At 43.2% G+C, this 15,246-nt stretch overlaps 1 protein-coding gene across 1 annotated transcript in view; it reads right to left on the bottom strand.

Annotated features, from left to right (window-relative positions):
• Positions 1-6,707, bottom strand: part of RAP1A (RAP1A, member of RAS oncogene family) — an 80,507-nt gene extending 73,800 nt beyond the window's left edge. The window contains exon 1 of the mRNA XM_060090256.1: positions 6,601-6,707. The gene's annotated coding sequence lies outside the window, so the exon portion shown is untranslated. The remainder of the gene's footprint in view (positions 1-6,600) is intronic.
• Between the last annotated feature and the right edge of the window lie 8,539 nt (positions 6,708-15,246).

Below are 15,246 nucleotides of genomic sequence, written 5' to 3'. Positions count from 1 at the left end.
CTGTTCAATGACTGAATCTGAAATCTAATAATCAAGTTATGCAATATTTTCACAGCTAGAATTTAAAAGTTAGTTCAGGGGGCTTCCCTGGTGGCACAGTGGTTAAGAATCCGCCTGCCAGTGCAGGGGACACAGGTTCGAGCCATTGTCCAGGAAGATCCCACATGCCGCGGAGCAACTAAGCCCATGCGCCACAACTACTGAGCCTGCGTTCTAGAGGCTGTGAGCCACAACTGCTGAGCCCGCATGCCACAAGTACTGAAGCCCGGGCACGTAGAGCCCGTGCTCCACAACAAGAGAAGCCACCGCAATGAGAGGACCTCACACCGCAATGCAGAGTAGCCCCCACTCGCCCCAACTAGAAAAATCTCGCCCATAGCAACGAAGACCTGACACAGCCAAAAATAAATAAATAAAATAAATAAATGCATTATAAATAAATAAATAAAAGGTAGTTCAGGGGCTTCCCTGATGGCTCAGTGGTTAAGGATCCACTTGCCAATGCAGGGGACACAGGTTCGAGCCCTGGTCTGGGAAGATCCCACATGCCACGGAGCAACTAAGCCCGTGCACCACAACTACTGAGCCTGCGATCTAGAGCCCACGAGCCACAACTACTTAGCCAGCGTGCCACAGCTACTGAAGCCCCTGCGCCTAGAGCCTGTGATCCGCAACAAGAGAAGCCCGTGCACCGCAACAAAGAGCAGCCCCCGCTCGCCACAACTAGAGAAAGACTGCACACAGCAACAAAAACCCACTGCAGCCAAAAATAAATAAATTTTAAAAATAAATTTTAAAAAAGGTAGTGCAGGGACTTCACTGGTGGTCCAGTAGTTAAGACTGTGAGCTCCCAATGCAGGGGGTCCAGGTTCAATCCCTGGTCAGGGGACTAGATCTCACATGACGCAACTAAGAGCCTGCATGCTGCAACTAGAAGAGCCCGCATGCCGCAACTAAGACCCGGTTCAGCCAAATAAATAAATAAATAAATAAGGTAGTTCAAAAGACATCAATGATTTGGAATAGATACTGAAAACTACATAAAACCCAAAGATTAGTGTTAAATGTCAGCTGCTAAAATAATTAAGTTATGGCTGCTTGCTTAATGTCCTATAAAACAGCCAACTTGTCTAGAACAGAATGATCCTATTTATAAATGAACTTAAAAATATCACTGAAAACAGAGTGAATGAATTTACTCTCCGGATCACACATCTGACAGATCTGAAATGTTCAGTCTGCAATAAGAGAGAATTCTTACTACTACTAACTTAGAATCTTACAAGCGGCATTTGGGCTTTGTCCAAAGAAACAGTTGCACCCAGTTCTTTGTGTCTCTCCAACTTTACACTTTTGTCATTGATAACTAAGCCACAGTTCTAGCCTAAGCAAAGTTATTTTTTACAACCACAATGAGTGAGTATAACACAGCATTGCAAACAACCATGCGTGTTATAGGTATACATGTATACTTGTGAATTTAAAGTAAATCAACTTAAGTTTTAATTAATGCAACAGTGTCTTTTATCAGTTATGTGTTTAGTACATTCCTATCCGTATGAGATATGGACTAATATAAATATATTCTGAAACCAAACACAGAATTACATATTTAATTCCAAATTTGGTTACTTTTACCATTCCACACTTTGAACCACTCTCTATCAATGTGAACTAAATAAATATGCTGAAGATAGGAAACTTATCTCTATCTCTGGGAAAACTGGATATGCAAAGAAATCTTTTCCAGATTTATCTAACCTAAATTTATATAGCCTAAGTAAGTCATCAGAACTTAAAAAAAAAGCCATTAGTCTAATGATTGAAATTAATTTCATAGAACATATTTAATACTGATATATTCCACTTATAAAAGTATACTATTACTTATTTCAACTCCACCTTAATCATCATACACAATTTCCTTTTTTTATTGGTGCATACCTGTACCTTCTACCTCTAAAAGGCCTATTTTCAAGCAAAAATGACAGAATGGCATAGTTCTCTGTTGAACTGCTTAACTGATCGGAACATCATGGTAAGTTTATAGGTTCAAATTTCACACACAGAAAAAAGGAGAAAAAACGGGGCTTCGCTGGTGGCGCAGTGGTTGAGAGTCCGCCTGCGGATGCAGGGGATATGGGTTCGTGCCCTGGTCCGGGAAGATCCCACATGCCGCGGAGCGACTGGGCCCGTGAGCCATGGCCGTTGAGCCTGCGTGTCCGGAGCCTGTGCTCCGCAGCGGGGGAGGCCGCAACAGAGGCCGCAACAGTGAGAGGCCCGCGTACGGCAAAAAAAAAAAAAAAAAAAAAAGAAAGAAAAAAAAGAAAAAATGGATGTTTCATCTGTCTCAGTAACATAAGAAAGCTTAAATATCTTTATTTTTAACATTAATCATTTCCATAAGATATGAATTTGGCATTAAGTCATGCAGCAGTACATGACATCGGAACAAGCAGAAAATACTTGGCAATATGCCATAACTCTTTTTAAAACTGATGAGTTCAATTTGAAAGGAACATTAGGAGGAAGTAAGTTTATGTTCACAATTTTAAACTCACCACAACATTAAGATATAAATGCTTTATACAAGATATTTTTATTGACCTTCTAAAATAAGAGAAATTTAGAACTGGGAGCTTAGAGGTTATCCGAGGTTCAATGAACATTTGCTGAGTCCCTAGCTTGTGTCAGACACAGTGCTAGATGCTTGCAGGTAACTCTATTAGTTCAACCCACTCACTTCATAGATATTGGAGTTTCCACTCATGCCAAATCAAGCCATGTAGATGCCCAGTGGTATGATTCTATCAAAACAGACTGGTATCATCCTCCTTTATAATCTAAATAAAATTTCAAAGATGCAGTACTGACCTTATTTAACAGAAACAAGTCTCTGTGTTTTGAATAACTTATAAAGAATTACAACAATTTAAAAATTCAACTGTGAAAGTCCTCAACTAAGTACTAGCTGCGTAATTTACTGCAAAGAATAAAACATGGGGCTATCAGAGATGTAAGATTCTAAAGACATACAAAACAAATTAAACAAATTGCAGATGCCATTTAAAAATCCCTTTGCAAAAAAAAAAAGAATTATCAGTATGAAAAATTAGGTGCTTGATTGGAATGTCCATTCTATATAAAAGATCATCAACCATACACTAACAAAGTTCTTGAGTAACAGTAAACACTGGCAAGATCTGAAGTTATTTAACTATCACATTACAAATAACGACAGAATATAAAACTCCCTGAGGGCAGAGACCCTTTCTAATTCAACTATGTACCCCCAACAGTTAGCACGCTGTTGTTAAATGTTAAAGAGAGAGGTGAGCTAACTAATGAACTCATGTGAGCTACTGGAAAATTCAACCTAACAATCTAAAAGGTCTCTTTTTTATAACTCAAATTATTTTTTAAGTATCAAATAATAATATTCAATGCAAGTGACACTGCATGAAACTTAAGATCAACAACTGTCACTTTTAACTAGTACAATCTACTCTCTGAAGGAATTAATAGACACACCAAGAAGACAAGTATATTTATATACTTTGATTCAGCAGTACTTCTGGAAATCAATTCCAAGGAAATATTCAAAAAGAAAGAAAATGTTGCATACACAAAAGTGTTCATTTCATTGCTATTTTCAATAGGGGGAAAAGGAAACTACCTATACACCCAAGAGCAGGTAGATGGACTATTTTGCAACCACGGAAAAGGTTTAAAATGAAGATTAACCTCCTAAGGTCTTCCTGCTTCCACTCCCACCCCCCTCTCCAAGTTGATTTCCACACAGCAGCCACAACATTTCCCACAAACCTAAGTCAGAACAGGTCTCTCTTCTACTCGAAACCCTCCAGTGGTTTCCCATCTCATTCAAAGTAAAATCCAAAGTTCTGACCATTGCCTAAAAGGCCTCGGCTACTTCTCAAACCTCAAGCTCTCTCACTTTCCCTCTTGCTTACTGGCCTTCTCCAAGAGGCCAAGGCAAAGACTGAGCAGTCTTTGCACTTAACAGTCCTCTCTGCCTGTAACCTTCTTCCCCAAGAGAGCATATATGCCTCACTCATGTCTTCCCTGACTACCCTTCCTTGCTACTGTTTCTCTTTATCCTCTTACCCTACTTTACTCTTCTGCATACCTCTTATCATCTGACTTATTCTATATTTATCTGGTTATGGCCCATCTCTCCTGATTAGTATATAAGCTCTATGACAGCAAGGACTTTGTTTTATTCACATAATAGGCATTTAAAAAGCACTTGTTAGATTAATACTGAATGTTGATAACTGTTGTACAATAATTATTAACTACATGAAAACCATATAAACAAGCTTGGAAGAGGACAGGAAAAATGATCTATGAACATTTTCAAGTGCTGATCATATTGCTAAGGAGTTTGCACAATAAAGTCGTAAGTCAGTCGTGATTATGATTTTAAGCTGTCAAAAGTGACTATAACAATCTTATTTCCTTCAAAGCTGTTTGTTTAAAATTACTAGTTCAAAATTATTGGTAAAAGTTATTAATGAGAACTTTTCCACATAAAATTGTAATAACAATCACTCTTAAATCTTGTTCCCAAAGACCCAAAGTTTAGTCTGTAAGGGCAGACACGGTCATCCCTGAGGTCACACAGAGGTGAACAAAGGTTTTTGAACAGTTTTAATATGGAACTGAATAATACTCAAGATTCCAGTTTACACTTAAGACAAGGGCACCCATGGTTGATTTCAGAGGGTCCCTGAAACTGAATGTGAAATTTTGTGCATAAATGTCTATTACTTCTTTCCTGAGAGAGTCTATACGTATATTTCACTATCTTCTCAAAGGTGTCAGTGGCCCAGAAAAGGTTAATAATTACTATTTTGTATATTGGAAGTGAAATGCAATCTTCTAATTTGAGCTACCTCTCAAAAAGATAGATGATATGTAAAACCTAGACACATCTCTGTAATCAAACAATTCATTCAAGAAATACCAAGTGCCTACCATGTGCCGGCGGGCACGGTGTGATCCTCAGTACCTTACACCTAAGTATATTTTGTAGTACATAATTCAAAATGCGGAGTAAACAAGATTCATTGAAACATCAGACTAAAAAGAATTTCAACCAACACAAATATAATTTCAAACAGAAAGTGTTATAGGAAATCATAATAAAGACAGACTGGGGCTCAGGGCCTGATTTAGTGCTTATTATGGCAAAATATCACAGATATCAGTTACATCAAAAGAAAAGAAAAACTACACACACGTGTGCCCACCCCCACACACTCTGACAGGAAACCAAAATAAAGTTTCCAAATCCTGTTTCCAGCAGCATCCCTTCTGAGACTGCCCTTTCAGCATGCTTTTGAAGGTAGGAGCCCCACGTTAAAACTAAGAGCTGATCCTTCATTTTTACTGTGATAAAAACAGGAAAAATCATCATCTCACACCCAGGAAGCAGAAAACTGTGGCCACCTGTACGACTGTGACCCAATAACCTCCTGCCCTGTTATTCCCTTCCTTCTTATAGCCACTTCCCTTCAAAGCAGTGACAAAACGATCCTCCCTCCCAAAACGGAATACATTAACTCCTCAACGCTAGTTCTTTTTCCAAGAGGTCAAAAGGTCCCCTAAACTGGTTCTTAGCCCTGTGAGTTGATGTCTTCCCCTCATCTTTGCCCCATAGCAGTAAATTACACAATTTATCCGAAGACACTGTCCTTAACTTCCTGAACGAGAGGGCAAAAGACACTCCTACCAGTCCCAGTTTTAAGGAAGACAAGAAGAATCACACGGTGACCTCTTCCCTAACAAAATTCAAGGAAAAAGCGGAGATCCAAGAAAGGCAACGCTGAAAAGGCGAACACATGGCATGCTACGGAAGACGTGGGGGAGAGAGGGCGGGAAAGGAGCTGAGAGGTGGAGTGGGGTGTAGAGATGTCAGCCCTGTGCACTGGGGGAATGAAGGAAGGAACGGGAGACCCCGAACCCTAACAAGGGAACACAGAAAGGACACCGCTCCCGTCTACCCGCACCTCTCGAAGTAGCCAAGGGAGGACAGAAAATTCACCCAACCCTGCAACCCCCTTCTACGCGTGCCCCCCAAAGGGTGAGCTGCGTTTGAAAGAAGATCTGACCCTAGTCTGGGGACAAGCAAGAAGAAAAAAAATGCAGCGATGTCTAATCTTCTACCTCTCTCAGGCAGCGAGGGGCGAGGGCACTGTGTCCGGGGAGATGGCGAGGGAAATGGGCTTGTGCCATGACACCTCAGGGAGTTGGAGGGTGGGGGACACAATGTCCTCTTTCTCTCCCACACCCGGCCCGGGCCCCTCCCGTCCCTCTCCCGCAGGCCCAACCACAGTCGACCGGCTCGGTCCGCGGGCGTGGTTGGCTCTGGCCCCGGGCGGCAGCGGCCGGGCCTCCCCGAGCCCTGGCCCCTCCCGCCGGCCAGGCCCCCGGGCCGCCGCCCCGGACACCGAGGGAACGCAGAGAAGGGGGAGCCAGGGGACTGACCGGCGACAGGAGCCGCCTCAGCCCGGGCTCGGCCGACCCGCGCCCCCTGCTCCCTCTGGGGCCGGCTCCGGCTCCCCGCCCCTCACTCACCCCCACGGTCCGGCGCCTCCTCCACCTCCTCCTCCTCCTCCTCCCTCCTCTCGGCCGTGGCTCCTGCTCCGGCTCTGCGCGGCGACGGCGGCGGCGGCCTCGAGAGCGGCGGCGGCGGCAGCGCCTCCAGAACGCGCACGCACGCAGCACGCAGGCCACGCCCCCCTAGTTCCGCCCCGCCCCTCCGAGTCAGCGTCGGCGAGGTTTCGGCCCCGCCTTCCCCGCGGTTTTCCGGAGTCCGCTTAAAGGGGCCGCGCTGGAAGGCGGTGGAAGAGCTAAGAACGCAGAGGAAGGAGCCGGGAGTTGCAGCTTTGCCTTGCGCGGGGTGGTGGTGTGGGAGGCTGGAAAGGAAATGAGGAAGGGTCTGAAGATTCAGGAGAATAGAATTTTGGAGGGAATGCAACCATTTGACAAGTACTAATTGAGCATCTAGTAGGTGCTAGGCAGTGTCCTAGGTGCAGGGAATAATGCCGTTGGCAAGCAAAGGCCCCGTGGAACTTGCATTCTAGTGGGAGAGAGGAGACACAACAAACAAGTAAACAAAAATTTCGGGAAGTGATGTGGTGTGAAGAAATATAAAGCCAGGAATGGAGTGACTTTATAGATGGCCAGGTATTGCCCCTCAGAGGAGACCTTTGAGCACATACATGTATGATATGAAGGGATGAGCCTAGCAAATACCTCGGGAGAGGAGGGGTAAGGGGATCTTTCCAAGCTGAAAGCACATCGGCCATAAACTCAGAAGTGCGAATAGCCTGGCATGTTGCAGGACCTACAAAAGGCCAGTATGGCTGAGTGTAGTCAGTTAGCCAGAGAGCAGTAGTAGTTAGGCTGAGAGAGGTGGGGAAGAGGTCAGATCCTATGGAGCCTTATGGGCTGTTAATAAGAGCAACAGAAAGCCATGGGAGGGTGAGCAGAGGAATGACCGCATCTGATTCACATTTGAAAAAGTTACTCTTGCTAATGTGTGTAAAATACACAGCAGGGAAGCACAGATGTCCTCAGGGAGACCAGTAAGGAAGCTGTTTATGGTAGCTTGGACTAGGATGGCAGCAGAGAAGGGGTGTATCGGGATGTATTCAGATACATCTAGATTTGGAATGGATTTGGCAGAGAGTGTGTGAAGGAACAAAAAATCATGAATGATTCTTAGGTTCAGGGCGTAAAGGATAGGTTAATGGTGATACTATTTAATGAGATGGGGAAGATTTAAAAAGGAAAAAATCTGAGGTGGGGGAAATCAGGAATTCTGTTTTGAACATGTTACATAAGGTGCTTGTTCTACATCCAAGTAGAGATGCAAAACAGTTGGATGGATGTATGAGTCTGAAGATATGAATTTGGGAGTCATCGGCACATAGATGCTTTTTAAAGCCTTAGGTCTATGTAAAATCACTTAGGAGGGAGAGTAGCTAGAGGGGAGGAGGAAGATGAACTTCAACCTTTGGAAATTCTGTAGAAGAGGAGAAGGAGCTACCAGGTAGGAGGAACACCAGGAGAGGGTGGAGTGTTGGAAGATAAGAGAATTGCTTCAGGAAGGTGCGAGTGATCAGTCTTATCAAATGCCGTTGAAATAAGTAAGATGAGGACTGAGAGTTTGAACACTGCATTTGACCTGATGAAGGTTGCTGATGTCCTTGACGAAAGCAGTTTCAACAGAGTCATTGGGCAGAAAGTCTGATTAGTGTGAACAAGAGATGGGAGGTGAGGAAGAGAAAGTGTTTATAGCAAGTCTAAACAGCTCTTGAGGAGCTTTGCTGTAAAGAACGAGGGAGAGAGAGGAGTACTTGGGATTGAGGGAAGGTATTTTAAAGATGGGGGATGTTTCCTTATGTTGGTATGCTGGAATGATCCTTTAGAGAGGTAAAGGTGATGACGCAGAAGATAAGAGGAGACAGCTGGACAAAACTTGTCCTCCAGTAGGTGAGAAACAATGAGACCTAGCATAGAAGTGGAGGAGTTGGCCTTGGATAGGAGCAAGGACAGTATGTTCACACACTCTTTTTGGAAAGGAGGCAAAGTCCGTGGGTGCAAATGCAGGTAGGTCAGGTGGTACATTTGGTAGCCTGTTCAGGCCACTGACATGCAGGAGGCAGGTGGGAGCTGAAATCCAGCCCCTGTTCTGCCAACCAAGTTTGAGGCCAAATCAACCTGCAGGAAGGGGCGCCTTTTCTAATTGCTCCAACTGCAGAGGTGGTGCCTTTTAGCAAATCCTCCACATCACACACACACACACACACACACACACACACACACGCACGCACGCGCACACATTCTGTGTGCACCTTTTCCCAGTTTGCACCGAATATTCTTTGTTGTGCGGTTGCCTCAGTGGGTTTGATGAGGTAGATTAGGGCTGTGAGCTTTCTTTTATTCTAAGCAATAGAAAGCTGTGAGTGGAGAGGGACTGTTGGCTATTTAAGGAGATAGAAGAAGGTGGGAAGGAATTCCCTCAGAGTGGAAGAGTTACTGGAGAAGTGTAGTATGGACAAGGTTGAGGGCCCTCTTGAGTCAGTGGTCCTGTATCTAAAGTGAGACCACTCAGCAAGGTTGTGTGGTTTTTATCCAGCCACATTCCTTTGCTTGCGGGGTTGAAGGAGAGGTGGATTTGGCCAGGGCTGGGTTTTGCTGATGAAAGTCATTAGAGGAGGGAGGGGTACCAGCCAGGGAGTGGTTATAGTGATAAACATGAGAATCTAAGCTGAGAGAGAAGAGAGGGCAAGTAAAAAAGCGGTGGGGTCAATGGTTTCGTGGTTCTTGTAGGAGAGAAGAGTTCAAGAGGAAGCAGTCAAATAAGTGGGATCAAGGGCACTTTCCAAGGATCGAGCATAGGGAAGGGTGAGTGAGGCAGTTGGGAGAGAGGAAGCGAAGGTATCTGTGAGAAATGAGGATCCAGGCAGGCGCCTCGGAGCTGAGGAAACAGTAGGCTCTCGGGCTCCTGCCTTGTCACAGTTCTTGTGAGCCGCTGATCTGGGGGAGGTTGCGGGAGCCGCCCTAGCTGGGGAGAAACTGAGCCCAATAGGGGATAAGCCAACTCAATACTGCAGGAAAGGGGAAGTTGGAGGATGGGGAATCATGTGGCTTGACAAGGCTTGGGAGAGCCCACTCATGCCCTGCTTTACCCACCTGAGCATTTGTGTAGATGCTTTGTCCTGCCTGGTGTTTGACAGAAACTAAATGACATCTTTCCTCCTTACTTCCCCTTTCCTGCTCTTGGCACTGTCTTTCTCAGTTACTCATCCACCAAAGCTCAGCCACCTTTAATCCATCTTCCCCATTCCTGTACCCAATTGGTCCTCAAAGTGTATTGATCAGCACCGTCCAACAGAACATTCTGCTGTGACGGTAATGTTCTTTAGCTGTATATTTAATACAACAGTCACATGTGGCTATCAAGCATTGATTGAGGAACTAGATTTTAAATTTCATTTAACTTTAGGGTATTTAAATTAGATTTAAATAGCCACATGTGGCTGGGGGCTACCATATTGGATAGACACGTATAGACCTTTCCTACCCAATGTCTCTTCCATCTGCCCCCTCCTCTCTATCACCATTACCTTACCATAGGTCAGGTACTAATTACCTCTTCTCTAGACTTTTGTTGTAGTTTCCTATTTGGTCTCCTGCTTAGTTGCTTTCCCTTCAATACATTTTGTGTTCTTTCCAGAACCATCTCCCTAAAACAGTGGCCAGATCACAACTCCACCCTATTTTAAAAATTATTTTCCCTGTCAAATTAGGTAAAACTGCCTAATCTGGCATTTGTCCAGTTATATGTCTCCATTCCCCTTTTCCAGACTTACCCTGCACTGCAACTTTACATAATATAGAGTTGGTTCTCAAGCAAAATTGAATGGCTTGCTATAATTTCTACCAACGGTTTACAAAGCAGTCAACGCGTTTGCCTAAATTGTCTTTGCTTGGAACAGAGACAATTGCCTCTAGGCCCCAAATTTGTTGAAATTCTCGAAGGCCTGTCTCGCATAGCAGTTTATATCTGGAAACTTTTCTTTTTTGGCAGGATGGGGGTGGGTGCCTCATGTGGCACGTGGGATCTTGGTTCCCGGACCAGGGGTCACACCCGCGTCCCCTGCAGTGGAAGCATGGAGTCTTAACCACTGGGCCGACAGGGAATCCCCCCTGGAAACTTTTCTGATTTTTCATCTCCTCTGAAATACAGTTTCTGTGGGGTTTTTTGTTTCACAGCTTGTGGAGATCCTAGTTCCCTGACCAGGGATTGAACCTAGACCCCAGCAGTGAAAGCACCGAGTCCTAACCACTGGACTGCCAGGGAATTCCCTACAGTTTCTGTTTTTACCTCACCTGTGGCACTTATATGTTGCCTTGTCATGTATTTTATGTATTCATGGCATTTCTGTTACGAAATACTCCTCCTTGCAGGTCACTCTGTTCTAACTGTGTTAGTGCCCCTTCAGTGTCAGTCTTGCACCTTATACATCTGAAGTACTCCTCAACTAGCCACTGCATTGAGTTCTACAAGAGCATTTGTCCCTCTCTGCCTCCAAGAGTAATATCTCTAACCCTGAAATAGAATGTCTGTAAACCCTGGGAGAAACAAAAAGAAAAAGAAGCAGAAGAAGCCAAAAAGTACTCCAGTTGAGAATTTCTTAAGTTGGAACGCCAAGTTTGATGCAGACTTCTTGGAAATTAAAAAGAAATGAATGAAAGAGGAAGAACAAGCAGGAAAAAGTAAAGTGGGAAACAGCCATTTGAAACAAAGCATAATTTTGACACATCTGATATCCAGTTCTTGGAGGATGGTAGAAACAATGTGGAGGTAGATGATTCTTTGTTCCAGGATCTGGAGGAGGGTGAGGAGGATCCAGACTACAATCCTGCTGACCCTGAGAGTGACTTGACCAACTGATGGGCTGCTCCCATCCACAGAGAGGTCTGACTGCCACAGCATCTGTGGCTATGCTGAGAGGGTGGTAATTTTCCTTTCTCTTTTTCTAAGAAAAAATCATTTTCAGGAAAATATTCTTCTGATAGCTTTCATCATTGAACTTAATAAACTGACCTTAAAATTAAAAACAAAAACAAAACTAATATGAGATTCCAATTTTTGAAAAGAAGCAACCTGACTATATTTCTTTTCATGTTACCATTTGCTGAGAGTTTCTTCCAAATGCTTCCCAACTTTTACAGGGTACTTTTACAACTCAGTTCTAGCTCATAACCCTAGAGAGCAAGGGCATGCTTAGAACTGGCAGGACCAGCATAGCTACTCCTAGGGTCAATTTATGGAAAAGACCTTTAAGAAGCATTCAGATGGTGATACAAATCCATAAAAAGAGGTTTTCATCTAATAAATGTTCAGAATATATATTTTTAGGCCTCAGACTCTTAGAAACCTGTAACCCGAGAATAGAATTACATGTGCCATGCTCTGCAGTGCCAAATATACTTTTCCTGTTGGTGCAGTGGTTTTAAGGATTTGAAGAGCAGTTAAAACATTTTACACAAAAAACATAACTCAGATGTATAGGACCTTAACATCTATTTATTCAGCAAACCTTAACCGAGTGCTTGTTACTTGCCAAGCTGTTATGCTTGTTGCCTGGGATACAAAGACAGGAAAGATATGGTCCCTGGCTTCAAGAAGGACACATGGTAAAACTGACCTGACGTTGGTATATAACTTTAAAGTTTTCAAAATGTTTCCACAGTACCTAATTTAATCCTACCAACAATGTCATTAAGGTAGGTATCAGGCTTATTTTGCACTAGGGAAAACTTGTTCAGGGAGATTACATGAATTGTACAGAAGCACAGAGCTGTTAACTGGCAAGATCTTGAGCTGGATCTTTTGGTGTCAAAACATTGGTTGAATTAGAACGTAAGTTCCCTGAGGACAGGCACTTGATCTGTTTTGTCCACTGCTATATTCCCAGAACCTAGAAAAGTACCAGGCATATAATAGGTTCTCAATAAATATTTCAGGAGTGTGTGTGTGTGTGTGTGTGTGTGCGCGTGTTGTTGAGAGAGAGTGAGGGGGGCAGTGGGTGAGGGAGGGAGAGAGAGTATAGCCAACCATCTAAATCATTAGCATATTTGTATATTTTAGTTATGTGCTAAGCTGATCTTTTCTATATTAGTGCTGTTCAAAGTGTGGTCCACAGACTGGTTCTGCTCCATAGAATTGTTTAATACCAATTGTTGTAGTTCGTTGGGGCTGCTATAACAAAATATCACAGACTGGGTAGCTTATAAACAACAGAAATGTATTTCTCACAGCTCTGGAGGCTGAAACTGAGATCACAATGCCAGCATGCTCATGTTCTGGTTAGGGCCTTCTTTCTGATTTGTAGCAGCACCTTCTTGCTGTGTTCTCACCTGGTGAGAGGGGCTAGGGATCTCTCTGGCATGTGTTTTATAAGGGCACTAATCCCATTCATGAGGGCTCTATCCTCATGACATAAGTACCTCCCAGGTGTCCACCTCCTAACACCATCATCTTCAGGAGTTAGGATTTCAACATATGAATGTGGGAGTGGACACAAACATTCAGACTATAGCCCCAGTTGACCTTAAGATAAGTACAGAAAATGAGAGTAAGAATTTAGAATCTTTTGTGGCTAATTATATTGCTGTGACATACAAGTGAGTGGTCAGTAGACCTGTCTACTTGAGCAGGGCATAGACCAGTGCAGGTGTTGCCCAGCTTGTATAGTGAGTCACATGAGGTATAAGCTGTATAGTAGTCAGACAACATCTAATTTTTTTTAACCTTTTGACCCCTTTCACCCATTTCTCTCACCCCCTCCACCTCCCACATCTGGCAATCACCAATCTGTTCTAGATATCTATGAGCTTGTTTGTTTTTTTGTTTTTTTAGATTCCAAGTATAAGAGAGATCATACAGTATTTGCCTTTCTCTCACATATTTCATATAGCATAATGCCCCCAAGGTCCATCCACGTGTCACAAATGGCAAGATTTCCTTTTTATAGCTGAATAATGTTGCATTTTATATATATACACCAGATTTTCTTTATCGAGTCATCCATCAGTGGACACTTAGGATGCTTCCATATCTTGGCTATTGTAAATAATGCTGCAATAAACATGGGGGTGCATAAATCTTTTCAAGTTAGTTTTTCGTTTTATTCAGGTAAATATCAAGAAGTGGAATTGCTGGATCATATGGTAGTTCTATTTTTAATTTTTTGAGGAACCTCCATACCGTTTTCCATAGTGGCTTCACCAATGTATAACCCTACCAACTGTGCATGAGTGTTCCCTTTTCTCCACAACACTTGTTATTTGTTGTCTTTAATAGCTATTCTAACAGGTGTGAGGTGATAGCTCATTGTAGTTTTGATTTGCTTAATTACTGATGTTGAACACCTTTTCATGTCTGTGTTGGCCATCTGTATATCTTTGGGAAAATGTCTATTCAGATCTTTCGCCCATTTTTTTATTCAGGTTGTTGGTTTTTTGCTATTAAGTTGTTTGAGTTCTTTATATATTTTAGATACTAACCCCTTACCAGATATATAATTTGCAAATATTTTCTTCCCTTCAATGGGTTCCCTTTTTATTTTGTTGAAGAATTGGTTCTTCTTCGAATGTTTGGTAGAATTCACCAGTGAAGCCATCTGGTCCTGGACTTTTGTTTGTTGGAGGCTTTTGATTACTGATTTGATTTCATTACTGGTAATTGGTCTGTTCAGATTTTCTGTTTCTTCATGATTCAGTCTTGGTAGGTTGCGTTTCTAGGAATTTAATTATCTAAATTAATACTAACCATTTTGGCTATTTGCCACCCACCTTCTTTTCCGCCTGGATATTCTTTACTTTTTCAGAAAGAAAGCACTTCATGCCTTTGGAGTGAAAGGGTCAGCAACAAATTGGAAATTTTTAAAAAACTTCTTTTTCACCACAGAAGCTGTATCTACCGATCTTATGCTGTGGAGGCATTATTGCTCAGTAATTAAGCATATGGTCTTTGGAGTGAGACTATATAGGTTTATTTTTTAATTTATTATTATTATTATTTTTAATGCCTAACTTACTTTTTAATTTTTTTTTGGCTGCGTTGGGTCTGTTGCTGCACGCGGGCATTCTCTAGTTGCGGCGAGTGGGGGCTACTCTTTGTTGCAGTGCACGGTCTTCTCATTGTGGTGGCTTCTCTTGTTGCGGAGCACGGGCTCTAGGCATGTGGGCTTCAGTAGTTGTGGCACGTGGGCTCAGTAGTTGTGGCTCGCGGGACCTAGAGCACACGCTCAGTAGTTGTGCCGCACGGGCTTAGTTGCTCTGCGGCATGTGGGATCTTCCCGGACCAGGGTTCGAACCCATGTCTCCTGCACTGGCAGGCGGATTCTTAACCAGTGCGTCACCAGGGAAGTCCTATATAGGTTTAAATGCATGTTTAGCCACTTACCAACTGTGCCACCTTGGGCAAACTACTTAACCCCTTTCAGCCTCAGTGTTCTTTTTTGTGATATCGTACTAATAAAAGTACAAAATATCATAGGGTTTTGGTAAAATTTTTAGCAATCAGGCATATAAAATACTGTTTTTAGGGCTTCCCTGGTGGCACAGTGGTTGACAGTCCGCCTACCGATGCAGGGGATGCGGGTTCGTGCCCCGGTCCGGGAAGATCCCACATGCCGCGCA

Source organism: Mesoplodon densirostris, chromosome 2 (assembly GCF_025265405.1).
Source record: "Mesoplodon densirostris isolate mMesDen1 chromosome 2, mMesDen1 primary haplotype, whole genome shotgun sequence".
In the NCBI taxonomy this organism is placed as follows: Eukaryota; Metazoa; Chordata; class Mammalia; order Artiodactyla; family Ziphiidae; genus Mesoplodon; species Mesoplodon densirostris.
This window is presented reverse-complemented; position numbering and strand designations above follow the sequence as displayed.